We start from the raw sequence: 13,739 nt of genomic DNA, 5'->3' as shown, positions 1-13,739 counted from the left end.
CCCCAGCCTGTAGCACTGGGGCCAAATATCAGGGCCTGGCACTTGGATTTATCAAACCTCACCTTGTTGGATTTGGGCCCTGGATCCAGCCTGTCCAGGGCCCTTTGCAGAGCCCTCCTACCCTCCAGTAGATTCACACTCCCACCCAGCGTGGTGTCATCTGCAAAGATGTCCTTGGTTCCATGGGGCCCCTCAGTGTCACAATGGCCCTTTGATTACACCAGGCCCTGCACTGTCACACTGGTCTCTTTGGTTCCATGAGGCCTCAAAATGTGACAAGGGACTTCTTGCTTCTGTGAGGCTTTACAGCATCACAATGTTCTCGTTGGTGCTGCAGCTCCACAGTGGCCCCTTGGTTCCATGGGGCCCCAGGGTGTCACAATGGCCCCATGGTCACATGAGGTCCCACACTGTCACCATGGTCTCTGTGCTTTCACAAGTCCCCTCAGTGTCACAATGGACTCCTTGTTTCCACAAGGCCACACATTGTCACAACGTTCTTCCAGATCCCTTGAGGCCCCATCGTGTCACAGTGGCCCCTTGGTTACACAGGATCCTGCAGTGTCACAATGTCCCCTTGGTGCCATGAGGCCCCGCAGTGTCAGAACGGCCCCTTGGTTCCACTGGGCCCTGCAGTCTCCCAATGGTCCCCTTGGTTTTGCAGTGTCAAAATGGTGAAACCCCTTGGTTACACGAGGCCCTGCAGTGTCACAATGGCCTCTGTGGTTCCACGAGGGCCCAGAGTGTCACAGGGCACTCCCTGGTTCCATTTGGCCCCACAGCACCACAGTGGACCCCTGGTTCTGTGGGGCTGCACGGTGTCACCATGGTCCTCTTAGTTCCAGGAGGCCCTGCAGTGTCACAATGGCCCCAGAGTGTCCCAATCATCACAGAATGACAGAATCAAATAGGCTGGAAAAGACCTTTGGGATCATCAAGTCCAACCAATGCCCTAATACTGCCTTGTCACCCAGACCATGCCACTGAGTGCCACTGCAGAGGGACAGTGACTCTGCCACCTCCCCCCTGGCCAGCCCATTCCAGTTCCCACTCACCCTTTCTGTGAAGAACTCCTTCCTATTGTCCAGCCTGTGCCTCCCCTGGTGCAGCTTAAGGCTGGGTCTTCTTGTCCTGCCCTCCAGCAGATCCACACTCACACCCAGCTTGGTGCCATCTGCAATTTGTGAATGCTGGACTCGATCCCCTCACCCAGACCATCAGTGAAGATATTAAACAGGACTGGGCCCAGCACAGATCCCTGGGGACAGCCCCAGTGCCTGGGCACCAGCTGGGTGCAGCACCATCCCCACCACTCTCTGGGCCCAGCCTCCAGCCAGCTCTTAAATCTCCCAGCCAGGAGGGAACCTGCCCAAGCCATGGGCTGCAGCTTTTCCAGGGAATGCTGTCAGAGACAGAGTCAAAGGCTCTGCTGGAGTCCAGGCACACAACATCCACAGCCTTTCCCCCATCCACAGGTGGGTCACCTGGGCATAAAAGGAGACCAGGTTGGTCAGGCAGGACCTGCCAGCCCTAAATCCATGCTGGCTGGCTCTGATCCCTGGGCCATCCTGTGGGTGCCCTGTGGTGGCACTCAAGGTGATCTGTTCCATAACCTTGCCGGGCACCCAGGTCAGGCTGACAGGCCTGGAGTTCCCCAGCTCCTCCTTCCAGCCCTTCCTGGGGATGGGCTCACACTGGCACCTCCAGTGCTCTGGGCCCTCCCTGCTGAGCCAGGACTGATGGTAAATGATGGAGAGCAGCTTGGGGAGCTCATCCACAGCTCCCTCACACCCCTGGGATGGATCCCATCTGATCCCAGAGACATATGTGAGCATCTGAGTGGCTCAGCAGGTCAGCAGCTGCTTCCTCCTGGATTCCAGGGGGCTGTTCTGCTCCCTGTGCCCATCTACCAGCTCAGGAGAACACTTGTCCTTAGGACAACCTGTCCTAATATTGAAAATGGAGACAAACAAGGTGTTAAACTGTTCAGGCGTTTCTTTAGTTACTCTATTCTCCACTGCATCCAATAAAGAGTAGAGGTTCTCTTTATCTGGTGTTTTGCTACTAATTTATTTATAGAAACATTTCCTATTATTTCTCACACAAGTGGCCAGATTAAGCTCTAACTGGGCTTTCACCTCTTTCCTCTTCTTTGTGCATAACCTAACAACATCCTTAAACACTTGCTGAGTTGCCTGTTTCTCTTTTCAAAATGATGCATCCTCTTTTTTCCCTTAACTTCCCACAAAAGCTCCATGTGGAGCCAGGCCAGTCCTTTTCCTCACCAGCTCATCTTTTGCCACACTGGGACAGGCTGCTCTTCCCCCTTAAGATTACTTTCTTGAAATGTGTCCATTCTTCCTGGACCCCTTTGATTTTAAGGGCTCCTTCTCTTTAAAAAATCAGTACCTGATTCAGTACTCCACAAATCAGCATCCTAAATAGGCCAAAGTCTGCCCTGCCTAATTCCAGTGTAGTTTTGTTGCTGCCCCTCCTTCTTTCACAGAACATTGAAAACTTGATTATTTCATGGTCACTGTGCCCCAGGCAGCCTCTGAGCCCCACATCTGCCCCCAGCCCTTCTCTGTCTGTGAACAGCAGCAGACAGAGCTTTCCTTGGCAGTGGGAGTGTTACCAAAAATTCAGTGAAAGAGAAAACTCTTTTTAGCCCCAATGTAGCATTAAGAAGCAGCATTCTTTATTCAGCTGGATGCAGGGGGCAGAGCTCCACTCAAAGCCCTGCAGAATGAGCACAGGAAAGTTTCTGTTTATTTTCTGCATTTTGCACACATATTCATTGATTGTCTTGGACTAAACACACATATGATAATCATTTCCCCAAAATCATTAACATATTACCCCTCCCCTTTACCCATGTGTTCTTCTGTCCTGGGGGGTCTCTCTGGTGGTCCCTGGTGGTCGTGGACCCCAATGTTCCAGTGGGCCTGGCTGAGCTGGCAGGACCCTGAGGCTGGTGAACTTCCAGTTCCCCTTCTCACACAATGGGCCTTGTGTGGCTTCCATAGGCCTGGGGATGTGGAGAACAAGCTCCAGGTGTGAGCTCACCTGGTGTAGGCAATTGATCATCTGGTAACATGAGGTCACAGAGTGGGCTATGACATCACAGAGTGGGGGATGTGAGGTCATGGAGAAGCTACAGCATCACAGACTGCCTCTTTGACATCATAGAGCCAGCTGTGACATCACAGAGCTGATTATGACATCACAGAGCTGGCTGTGACATCAGAGATCAGCTGTGTGACATTACAGAAGGGGCTGTGAGCTCACAGAGGAGGCTGTGACATCCCAGAGGGGCTGTGTGACATCCCAGAGGGGCTGTGTGCCATCCCAGCAGGGCTGTGTCAGGTCACTGGGTTGGTCACTCGGCCCCAGCTCCCCCTCACAGTTTCTCCCAACAAGTCCAATGCTGTCCATGCCCAGTGGGGTCCCTGTCCCCCGGGATCCCCCCGGCCCACCTGGAGCCACAGCCTCCACCAAAGGATGTTCCACAGGATCCACCCCAGAGCCTGACATGGGGACAACGAGCCAGGGCTGTGTGACCAGGACATCAAGGACGGGGATTATCCAGGTCACTGTGGCCTGGGTTGGGTTGCCCAGGGCAGGAAAGATGTCTGGCAGCTGGAGCAGGGTCTGGGAAGGGCCTCCAAGGTGGGGCTGGAGCCCTTGGGCTGTGAGCAGAGGCTGAGGGAGCTGGGCTTGTCCAGCCCAGAGCAGGGAAGGCTGAGGGGCTCCTCATCCCAGCCTGGCAGTGCCAGCGAGGAGGGGATGGAGAACACAGAGCCAGGCTCTTCACCGGGGGCCTGGTGGGAGACAAAAGCCAATGGGTGGAAGGGGAAAGAGGGGAGATCAGCCAGGACAGGAGGAGATGAAATGAGTCAGGCTGCTTTCAGCATTTCCTCAACACCAAGAGCAGCCTGACCTCCCTTCTCCATCCACCACTGACAGCTTTGCAAATCAGGAATTGTTGGAGCTGTTTTGCCCCCACTCCAGGATGAGCATCCTGATACAAGAATTTAATTGTGTTTATGTCTATCACAGAACCATGTTTGTCCAGAATTACTTTTAGTATGGAAATCCCTTGTGGATGGTGGACTCATCAGGCACTGCTGGGACATTGCACTTAGCTCAGGGAAGAGTGTGATTGTTATTAAATTGTGTCCTGTTCAACCATGGTCTGTTGGCCATGAAGAGAAACTTTCTGTGCCTCTGAGTCTCACCAGTTCCCGACCCCCAAAGGACACAAACCTGATGAGTTGTGGTTCCCACTCCAGTGGTGGCACTTGGGCATTCCTCCATCCCCAGAGCAGAGCTCCCTTGTCCCAGAGAGTCCCTGGCAATGCAGGGATGAAGGAAACAGGACAGGCTGGGGGGATCAGGGGCAAGGTACAGCCAGGGATTTGGGGTGGTTGTGAGCCCAGGGCAGGACCCGGCCCTTGGCCTTGGTGAATCTCATCCAATTGTCCTGGGGCCCATGGCTCCAGCCTGTCCAGATCCCTCCGCAGAGCTTCCTACCCTCCAACACAGCCACACTCCCACCCAGCCTGGGCTCACCTAGGAACTGACTTGAGGGTGCCCTCAGTGGCCTCGTCCAGATCAGCAATAAAGTGATTTCACTGACCTGGCCCCAGTCCTGAGCCCTGGGGACACACCTGGATGGGACTCCATTCCTCAGCTTCTGAGTGCCAGGGGTTGGATGAGGGAAATGGTAGAAGGGGGAAGGGACAAATTGTGATTGACTGTCAGCCATGAAGGGTCTTAATTTTCATATCTGTTCAGGCTGCATTAGGAGGTGCTAGAGGTCAATATCAACTGGGGATTGCTGACACCAATCTATGAACAGGAAAAGAAAACTTAACAGGACAGTTCTCTCTTCATTGTTTTCATTACAGTATATTCACTTTAAATACATTCTGAAATTTGTCTAATTAACCACAGAAGAATTAAAAGCTTGAATGATTCCCAGGGGCTTTTCCTGTTTGGGTATTTTGAGCAAATGTTTATGAGCTTTTCACACTGAATTCCTAAACTGAAGAACTCAAGAAAGAAGAGGCCTCTGGAGTAATAAAATTCATCAGCAACCTCCCAGTGGCTGAGGATCCATCCCCATGGGAGCAGCAAGGAACAGAAATGGGCACAGCTTTGTGGCTGCCCCAGCTCTGGGATGGGCCCTGGGCCTGGAGCAGGAGCAGCTCTTGAGGGCCCCAAGGCCGGGGCTCTGGTGCTGCCCTGGGCAGATGGGATGGCAGCAGGGGCTGCAGAGCTCTCAGCACCTCAGGCCGAGGGGAGCAGGGCAGCCAGGGAGCCTCCTTTGGCCTTGGCCCAGCACCTTCCTCCATGGCTGGGGCTGAGTCCTGTGGCAGCTGCAGCTGCTGCTGTGCCCTTGGCAGGGGCTGAGGCTGTGGGGCCAGTGCCCAGAGCAGCCTGGCCTGAACAGAGCTGTGGGGCCAGAGCCGGCTGGGCTGGGCTGGGCTCAGAGAGGCCCTTGGTGCTGCCCAGAGCTCAGGGCAGCTGGCAGAGCTTGCAGGGAGCTGGGCTGGGCTCCGAGAGCCTGGCCCAGAAACCATCAGTGTCCATCTCAGCCTGGCTGAGCGTGCAGGGGCAGGACTCAGGCCAGGCCTTGGGGGGCAGGGCCAGCGCCTGTGCAAGGCATTGCAAACAGGCAAGTGGCCCAGAGAGGAGGCTGCTCTGTGCCCTTGGTGGCACGGACAGAGCAGGGAGGGGGCCCAGGACATTTGTCAGCGCCAGCCTCTGTGCCCATGCGTTGGCAGCCCTGGCTGCTGAGCCCAGCTTTGGACTGGGCTGAGTTTGGCTGTGGCCCAGCTCCATCCTCCTGTGCGGCTCAGGGCCTGTTCCCGGCCATGGCCAGCCCTGGCTGCCTCTCTGCTGGCCCAGAGGCTGGCAGAGCCCGGGGCAGGGCTGTCTGTGCAGCCCCACAGGTGCCAGGGGCTCTGCAGGAGCTGGCAGAGGCTGCCCAGCAGGGAGGCCATGGGGCACAGAGCCCCAAGGCTGCTGTGGGCACCACGGCACAGGGGCCGTTCCCAGCCGCAATGCTCCTGGCCTGGGCTGGGCCTGCACAGGGGCTGGGCCACCATGGCTGGGCCAGCACAGGGCCACAAAGGGGCCACGCAGCCGCTGCCGGGGCTGACAGCAAGGCCAGGCACACACAAGCAATTGCTGAGCATGATCTGCGCTGGCCAGGCCTGACTGTGCCAAAGGCAGAGCTCAGCTGCCCTTGGGGGCTGCAGCAACACTCCAGAGCCCAAAGAGCCTCCATGGCTGTGCTGGAGACCAAGGCTGCAGCAGGGAAATGCAGGGCTGCTGCGGGATGGGGAGGCCATTGAATTCCAGCACACACCTCAGCTCTCTGATGATCCCAGCACCATGCTGGGCCCTGTTTCAGACTGGAGCAGAGCAGATGTTGATGGGACAGGAGCCCTGCGGGGCTGTCAGGGACCTGCAGCTTGCAAGGTGCTCTGTTCTCCCTCAGGTGCTCTGGGAGAGATCTAATCCCAGCTGGGCACCTCAGGGCACAAGTTGCACTGCCTGTACATGGGCACACAGCTGATGTCTGCCTGGAAAGGGGCACAGGTTTTAATACCTGTTAGTTTCCTAATATACAAGAAAATCCTTATTATCTAGGTAATCTGAGTTCTTTTGAGAAATGGCAAAGTTTTCCCATCAGGAACAGGAATTTTCTGGATCTACTGGATTGTTCTACTAATGGCAGGAGAAGAAATGCTGATCTTTCCATCTACTTGTGTCACTAATATTCAGTCTATTATTTAATTGTTTTTTTCATTAGGTGTTTTTAGCTCTCCGGTTGAAATGGCCATGTCTGAGTGGCCATCTCTTCACTAGACTGGCTGGATCGATGTCGTTTCCATTGCTCCCAGATTTCGTCCTCCAGATGCTCTCTGTCATTCAAGTGCCTCTTTACTGACTGGTTTCATGCTTTAAGCTCCAGGAAGTTGCCCAATCTTTCTGATGTTAAAATAAATACCATATTAGTCAACATCTTTATTGTGTTTATATCTATCACAAAATTGCATTTTCTTATGTCCTTGTCTAGAACTGTTCCTTTTCGGAAATCCCTTGGGGATGGAGGACATGTCAGATGCTGCTGGGACATCCCAGAGAGCTGAGGGAAGAGCTGTGATGGTTATTAAACTGTTCAAATGTTCAACTTGTGTTTGTCGGCAAGAAACTTTTCTGTGCCTCTGAGTGTCACCAGGCCCTGAGCCCAAAGGACACAAACCTGATGAGTTGTGGTTCCCACTGCAGGGGCTGCACTTGGACCTTGGCTCTGCACAGGAGAGCTCTTCATCCCCTTTCTCTCTTTTCCTCCCTCTGGGCATGGAGGGGCTCCTGACTTCAGCCTGTGACTCATGTGTGCAAAGAGCAAATCTGGGCAGAATCGGGGCAGGGAGGGTTTGGGGGGACCTTGGGTTCTGTGCTGGGCACAGAAGGTGTTTCCATTGCTCTGAGACTGTCTGCTGTGGAAAGCGGATTTAATATCCAGCAGAGGAATGACTTTGGCATTAGATGGAGCTGTGCCTTCCCTTGGCTTTGCTGCCTGAATACAAATGAACATCCCTCTGTGTCTCGGGCAGCTCCTTCTGCAAGGAAAGCAGGTGGGAGTTGGAGCCAAGGAGCTGAAAGCTGCAGGTGCAGCCTGGGCTGGAGGGAGCTCAGATCTGCACAAGGCTGCTCTGAGTGCCAGGGCTTGGATGGGGGAAATGGTGGGCTGGGGGTAGGGACAGAGTCTGATTGATTGTCAGCCATGAAGGGTCTTGATTTGCATATCTATTCAAACTGCATGAGGAGGTGCTTGGATTCAGTGTCAGTTGGAGATCGCAAATATTGATTTATAAACCAGAAAAAATCCTAAACAGGACTTAAAAAATGTTTTCTCACTGTCTTTTTAAATATAATGCACTCACTTTGAAGACACTACTGAAATCTGTCTAATTAACCACAAAAGATTTGAACACTTAAATCAAATTTTTTCCAGAGGCTTGGCTTGTTAAGGTGTTCTGAATGTTAATGAGCCCTAGGCCACTGAATTCCACAACAGAAGAGCTGAAGGTTGAACAAGTGATTTGGAAAATTAAAATCAAATGATTCCCAGAGGCTTTGCTTGTTCAGGTGTTCTGAATGTTCATGAGCCCTGGGACACTGAATTCCTGCACTGAAGAGCTGAAGGCTGAACAAGCCTCTGGAGCAGGGAAATTCAGCAGCAGCCTCCAAGTTGCTGAGGATGTCAGCAGCCCCCAGTGAGGCCATCCCTGCCCAGAGACCGTGGGGGAATGGGCAGACAAGGAGAGCGTCCCTGGGTCTGGGGCAGCACAACTCAGAGGCACCAGCGGCTCCAGCTGGGCAATGGAGTGTGGAATGTGGCTGGGAAAGCCCTGCCTGGGCTGGGCCAAGCAGCACACACAAGCCCTGACTCCCATCCCTAAAATAACTCTCTTGAGGAGACATTTGAAAGGAATTACAATTGTTTGTGTCCTCTGAGTTGGACTCCCTGGAGAAATACTGACAAAGATTCTCAGGAGCTCTAAACAACAAAACAGGCACTACTGGGAGCTTTAGAAAATCACAGAAACTTTGGCAAATGGTTTATTATGACATTGTAGTGGTTTTAGTTTGTTAATTTAAGATTTTTCTAATCTTGAGATTTCTTAATTAATGTATTGATGAGTTTGTTCAGTTTTAGTGTCGGTTAATTATTTATGTATTTATTTTGTTGTGAGATAGGATTACGGGAAAGGTAAAGTAGTCCTAACATTTTAAAAGGGTATAGAGACATTTTTATTAAAAGTAAATTGAAAAAGAAAAAAGTAGTAAGAATTAAATAAACCCTTTAGAACACTTTTTTTCTTTATAACTTTTTCTTTTTACTGACAATGTAAAGTAAGTAAACTTAAAATTTCTAGCTCGTTTACTATTTCAAGAATAGTCTTTTAGTTTACTTTAGGAGAGAAGTTTTTCTTGTTAATGTTATGGAGATTTTTTAAGAAGAAGAAAATTTTTTTTTTGTGGTTCTTAATTCTGTCATGGATAACAGTTGTCTGGGGAACTTTGTTCTTGTGAAGTTGTTTTTATTGCTAAAAGCTTTTTTACAGCTTGTAGATGGCCCATGTCAACTTATGGGGTATTGCTTTAAAGATCAGTTCTTTAAGGGTAAAAGTTTCTATTTTTTACTTTTAAAATTATTTTTATCTCTGGGAATAGAGATCTTCTCTTGTGCATACTGGATTACTTGGATTTTCTCCCTGCTGTTTAAACTTTTGATGAAATTACAGTTATTTAATTTGTTTATTTTAGTATGGAGGGGTTTTTTTGATATTAATTGTAATTTTTTTAAAAAGTTTTTTGTGTTATAAAGAAAAAGAGTTTTTTCATTATAGTTTACAAGAGGATTTTAGTTTTAAGCTTAAGGTATTTTTTCTTCTTTTTTATTTGGGATTTAATTTCTCCTTTACTGACTTTGATGGTTTTATATAATTTTTTTATATGGTGGTATTTTGTTTTTTTCTTTTACTCGATGGAGCAATGAAGTATTGAAAGGATTAACACCTGACCTGCCAGTAACTTGTGGTGGAAGTTGTGGTTGGGTTGTGTTAGGATTGGTTTTATGGTTGGTTTTGGGTTTTTCTTTGTGTTTAATTTTAGTTGTGGGGTTATTTTGTACGGGTGGTAGGTTGTAGGGGTTTTTGGTTTGAGTTGTGTTGGGGAGAGGGGACTTGATGGTGAGATTTTAATAGCTGTGGCTGGCTTTGTTCTGGTTGGGGTTTTGTAGCCTCTTTTGTTTTCCTGTTTGAGAGTTGTTGGGGTTTGGTTTGGTCAGAATGGGGCCGATGGGGGGGGGGCAGCCTGGAGAGGGGGGAAGGGGCTCAGCCCATGGCAGGGTTGCTTGGTTTGGTTTGGTTTGGTTTGGTTTGGTTTGGTTTGGTTTGGTTTGGTTGAGATGGGGGCCAGGGCCGGGGCCCGCTGCTTCTTTGTTGACTGGAAACGAAAGAGGACGTTCCTGGGTTTTTTCATAATTATCATTTGTGTTTCACAGAGGCGTGTTCAGAATCTCAGTGGTTTAACAGATTGTGAGTGACACAAAAAGTTTTACATTACTTTTAAAAATTCTTGTCATGTATTACAACAGATATTCAATCAACAAAAAACACTTCTGAAAGCATTGACTTGGCCCATTCAACTTCACAAACTCTAAGCCTGTTCAATTCAAAATTAATCAACATTTGCAGGAGCACAGAAACAGAAGAAGAAGATGCAGAAAGAGAAAAACTCAAAAAAGATACAGAGAAGCACACACACAGCTACCAACTCCTGGATTCCAGCAGAGTTCAGATGGAAATTCCAAGAGGATCCAGGGTCAAGATGTGTGCTTGCCTTGTGGTCAGCCTTCAATACCCCTTGGTCTCCCTGGGCCCTTCCCCCAGGTGGGGCTTGGGCTCATTTGGTCCCTCAGGAGCTGGGCTGGGGCTGCAGAGGTGGCTGTGGAGCATTGCCTGTGCTGTGCCAGGGACTGGCAGCCACTGCTGGGCTGGGATAGAGGCTCTGGGGGGATTGGGGTTCCAGGGCAGGGCAGGGCTGGGCTTCCAGGGCAGGGCAAGGCTGGACCTGCACCTTCCTCCCCCCACATATGAAATGTTTCCAGCCAACAATCTCCTCCAATTTGTCACAACAGGCAATATTCAAGGTGGAACCCAAATTCTGGCCATGGGCATCTGGACTAGAAGGACAGTTGTTTTCCATAGAAGAAAAGCACAGAGCCTCAGTGTTTGGAGAGCCTCACTAGACCAAGGCCAGCCAGACTTGTCAGGAATGGAAGATTTTGTCTGGGACCAGACTTTGGATATAGGGAATATTAGAGGTGGAACCCCAATCTCAGCCATGGGCACCTGGAGAAGCAGGACAGTTCTTTTCCATAGGAAGGAAATCACAGAGCCTTCCCCAGTGTTTTTTGAGACCGATGCAAAGTGACCCTTGTAAAACCACTGCAAGACAGACTTGTCCTGGCAATATCCCTATTGGAACAATCGCTGGATATAAGGAAATTTGGAGGTGAAATCCCAGTTCTGGCCACAGGTGCCTGGAGGAGGAGGAGAGTTCTTTTCCATAGGAAGAAAAGCACGGAGCTGCAGTGCTTCAGCAGCAGATGAGAAGAGACCCTCAACATGCCAGGGTCAGCTGGACCAGTCAGGCAGTCAACAGGAGGCCAAACCAGCCAGATCTGTTCTGTGTCCCCTTGGTTTTGTGAGGCCCTACAGTGCCACAATCGTGCCTTGGATCCATGGGGCCCCGCCGTGCCATAATGGTGGCTTGATCCCATGGGGTCCAGCAGTGTCACGATGGACCCTTGTTTCCATGGAATCCAGCAATGTCACAATGGCCCCTGGGTTCCAGAAGACCCCACAGTGTCACAATGGTCCCAATGATTCCATGAGGCCTTGCAGTGTCACAATGGACCTTTGGACCCTGGGGGTTTGCAGTGTCACAATGGTCTCCTTGGGCTCCACAGTGTCACAATGGACCATAGATGACAGGAGGCCCCTCTGTGTCACCCTGGAGCTTTGGTTCCATGCAGCCCTGCAATGTCACAAAGGCCTCTTGGTTTCACCATGCCCCACAGATCACAATGGTCCCCTTGGTTCTGTGGGGGCTCCATGGGTCACAATGGTCTCACTGGTTCCATGAGGCCTCACAGTGTCACAGTGCTTTGCTTATTCCCTTAGGCCTCATAGTGTCACAATGGTCTCCATGATTCAATAGTGCCCCACAGTATAACAATGGTCTCCTTGGTTCCAGGAGGCAGTGAAGTGTCTTAATGATCTCTCCATGGTTCCATGAGGCCCAGCAATGTCACTGTGGTCTCTTTGATTCCATGACGCCCCACAGTGTCACAATGGTCCCTTGGTCTCACAGGGCCCCACAGTGTCACAATGGTCCCTTGGTTCCATGGGCCCTGTGCTGCTGCATTCCCCCCTCCCCTTCTCAGGCTGCCCTGCCAGCTGAGAAATGCTCTTTGGGGCTCAGCCTTGGCCAACAGCCCCTGGGCTCAGCTCCTCTGCAGCTCATCACAAACACTGTCTGCTCCAGGCACTGCTGCTGCCCAACCAGCTCCTGCTTTCTGGAGGAGCAGCCCTGGGAACTGGTTTTGTTCCCTCAGTGGCACAACATCCCTGTTCTCACCCTGCCAAAGAAAGCTGTTGGTGCCAAGTGTGGCCAGGATGAACCATTGCTGGCACTGAAGCCCCTCTCTTGGGGCCCTGCAAACAGCGCTCCAAAAGGAGCCCTTGGAGCTCTCCTGGGCCAGCGACTCCCTCTGAGTGGGGCCTCTCCCAGCCGGGAACTCTCCCGTTTGCTGCGCTCGGGGATCCCCAACAACGACGGAGCCTGGGCCGATCCCCCCACTCCTCCAGGCTCAACCCTTCACCCACTGGGGAGATGCCAAAGGATCCTCAGGGAGCATTTCCTGCCCTGAGGGGAATTTCTCCCAGGTGCCTTGCAATGACTCTTTGTGTCTGTGTGCACACAGGAGTGCCTGTGCTGGGGAAATGTGGCAGAAATGCTGCTCTCTGAGGTGTTTGAGTGCCTTGGATAGCTGAGTCAGTCAGGCCTTGAGGTAAGGTTAAATCACAAGGTCTAAGTGAAGTTAAATGCTGTTAAGAGTTGTTCTTTTGCTAAGTTGTTTAATATAAGTTATAAGCGGAGTTGATTACTGTTAAATGTTATTCCTCTGTTAAATTGCAAAGTCATAGGTTTCAAGTTCGCTTAAATACAGTTAAGTGCTGTTCTTTTGCTAAATTGTGAAGTTGAAGGTATCAGTCAAGGTTAAGGTAGAAGTTAAGTCCTGTTAAGTTTGAGCTCTGTTAAGCTTGTGGCCTGTATTCCTTTTATCCTTGCCCTCACTCTCCTTGTGTCACACACACACACACACAGGGACAGTTCTCGGCTCATTTCTGGTTCGATTGCTTGGATTTGGTTTGGTTTTGCTGTTGCTTTGTTTCCTTGGTGTGCCTGAAGTGTCCAGTCAGGAGCAGAGTGACTCTTGCCAAGGAACTTTGTGCTGCTGTCCCTTAATATTAAATCTGGTTTTTGCTGATCCCTTGCTGGGGATTTTTTCAGTGCTCTCAAGGCCTCCGTTGGTACCAGGGTGAAGGAGCCCTGGCTCAGGCTCTGGCCCTGGGGGACATGGGGACGCTGCCGGGGGGTCTCTGTCCCCCTGTGCCACCCCCAGGGCCCCGGCCCCCCGTCCCCGTGTCAGGCTCTGGGGTCGATCTCGTGGAACATCCTCTGGGGGAGGCTGCGGCGCCGGGGGCGGAGGGACCCGGGGGGACAGGGGACCCCACTGTGCACGAGCAGGGTTGGACTGCTCTGGGGGGAACTGTGAGGGGGGCCGGGGCAGAGTGACCTCCCCAGTGACCTCACACAGCCCCTGTGATGTCACACAGTCCCTTTGCGATGTCACACAGCTCCCTGTGACATCACAGAGCCAACTCTATGATGTCACACTGTGATGTAATACAGCTGTTCTGTGATGTCACAGAAGATGCTGAGATGTCAAAAAGTCACTATGTCATGTCACTGTCTGTTCTGTGATGTCACAGCCTGCTCTGTGATGTCACAATCCCCTCAGTGATGTCACAGAACCCTCAAGAACTCAGTTACATTGAAACACTGAAGTTTCTTGTACTTTGAAG

The 13,739-nt window shown here is 51.2% G+C and overlaps 1 protein-coding gene across 1 annotated transcript in view; it reads right to left on the bottom strand.

Annotated features, from left to right (window-relative positions):
* Positions 1–13,739, bottom strand: part of LOC143692469 (uncharacterized) — a 279,232-nt gene that overhangs the window by 227,033 nt on the left and 38,460 nt on the right. The gene's annotated exons all lie outside the window — the stretch shown is intronic.

The sequence above is a fragment of the Agelaius phoeniceus genome, assembly GCF_051311805.1.
Source record: "Agelaius phoeniceus isolate bAgePho1 chromosome W unlocalized genomic scaffold, bAgePho1.hap1 SUPER_W_unloc_1, whole genome shotgun sequence".
Classification (NCBI taxonomy): Eukaryota; Metazoa; Chordata; class Aves; order Passeriformes; family Icteridae; genus Agelaius; species Agelaius phoeniceus.
Note: the sequence above shows the minus strand (reverse complement) of the source record. Positions and strands in the feature narration are given on the sequence as shown.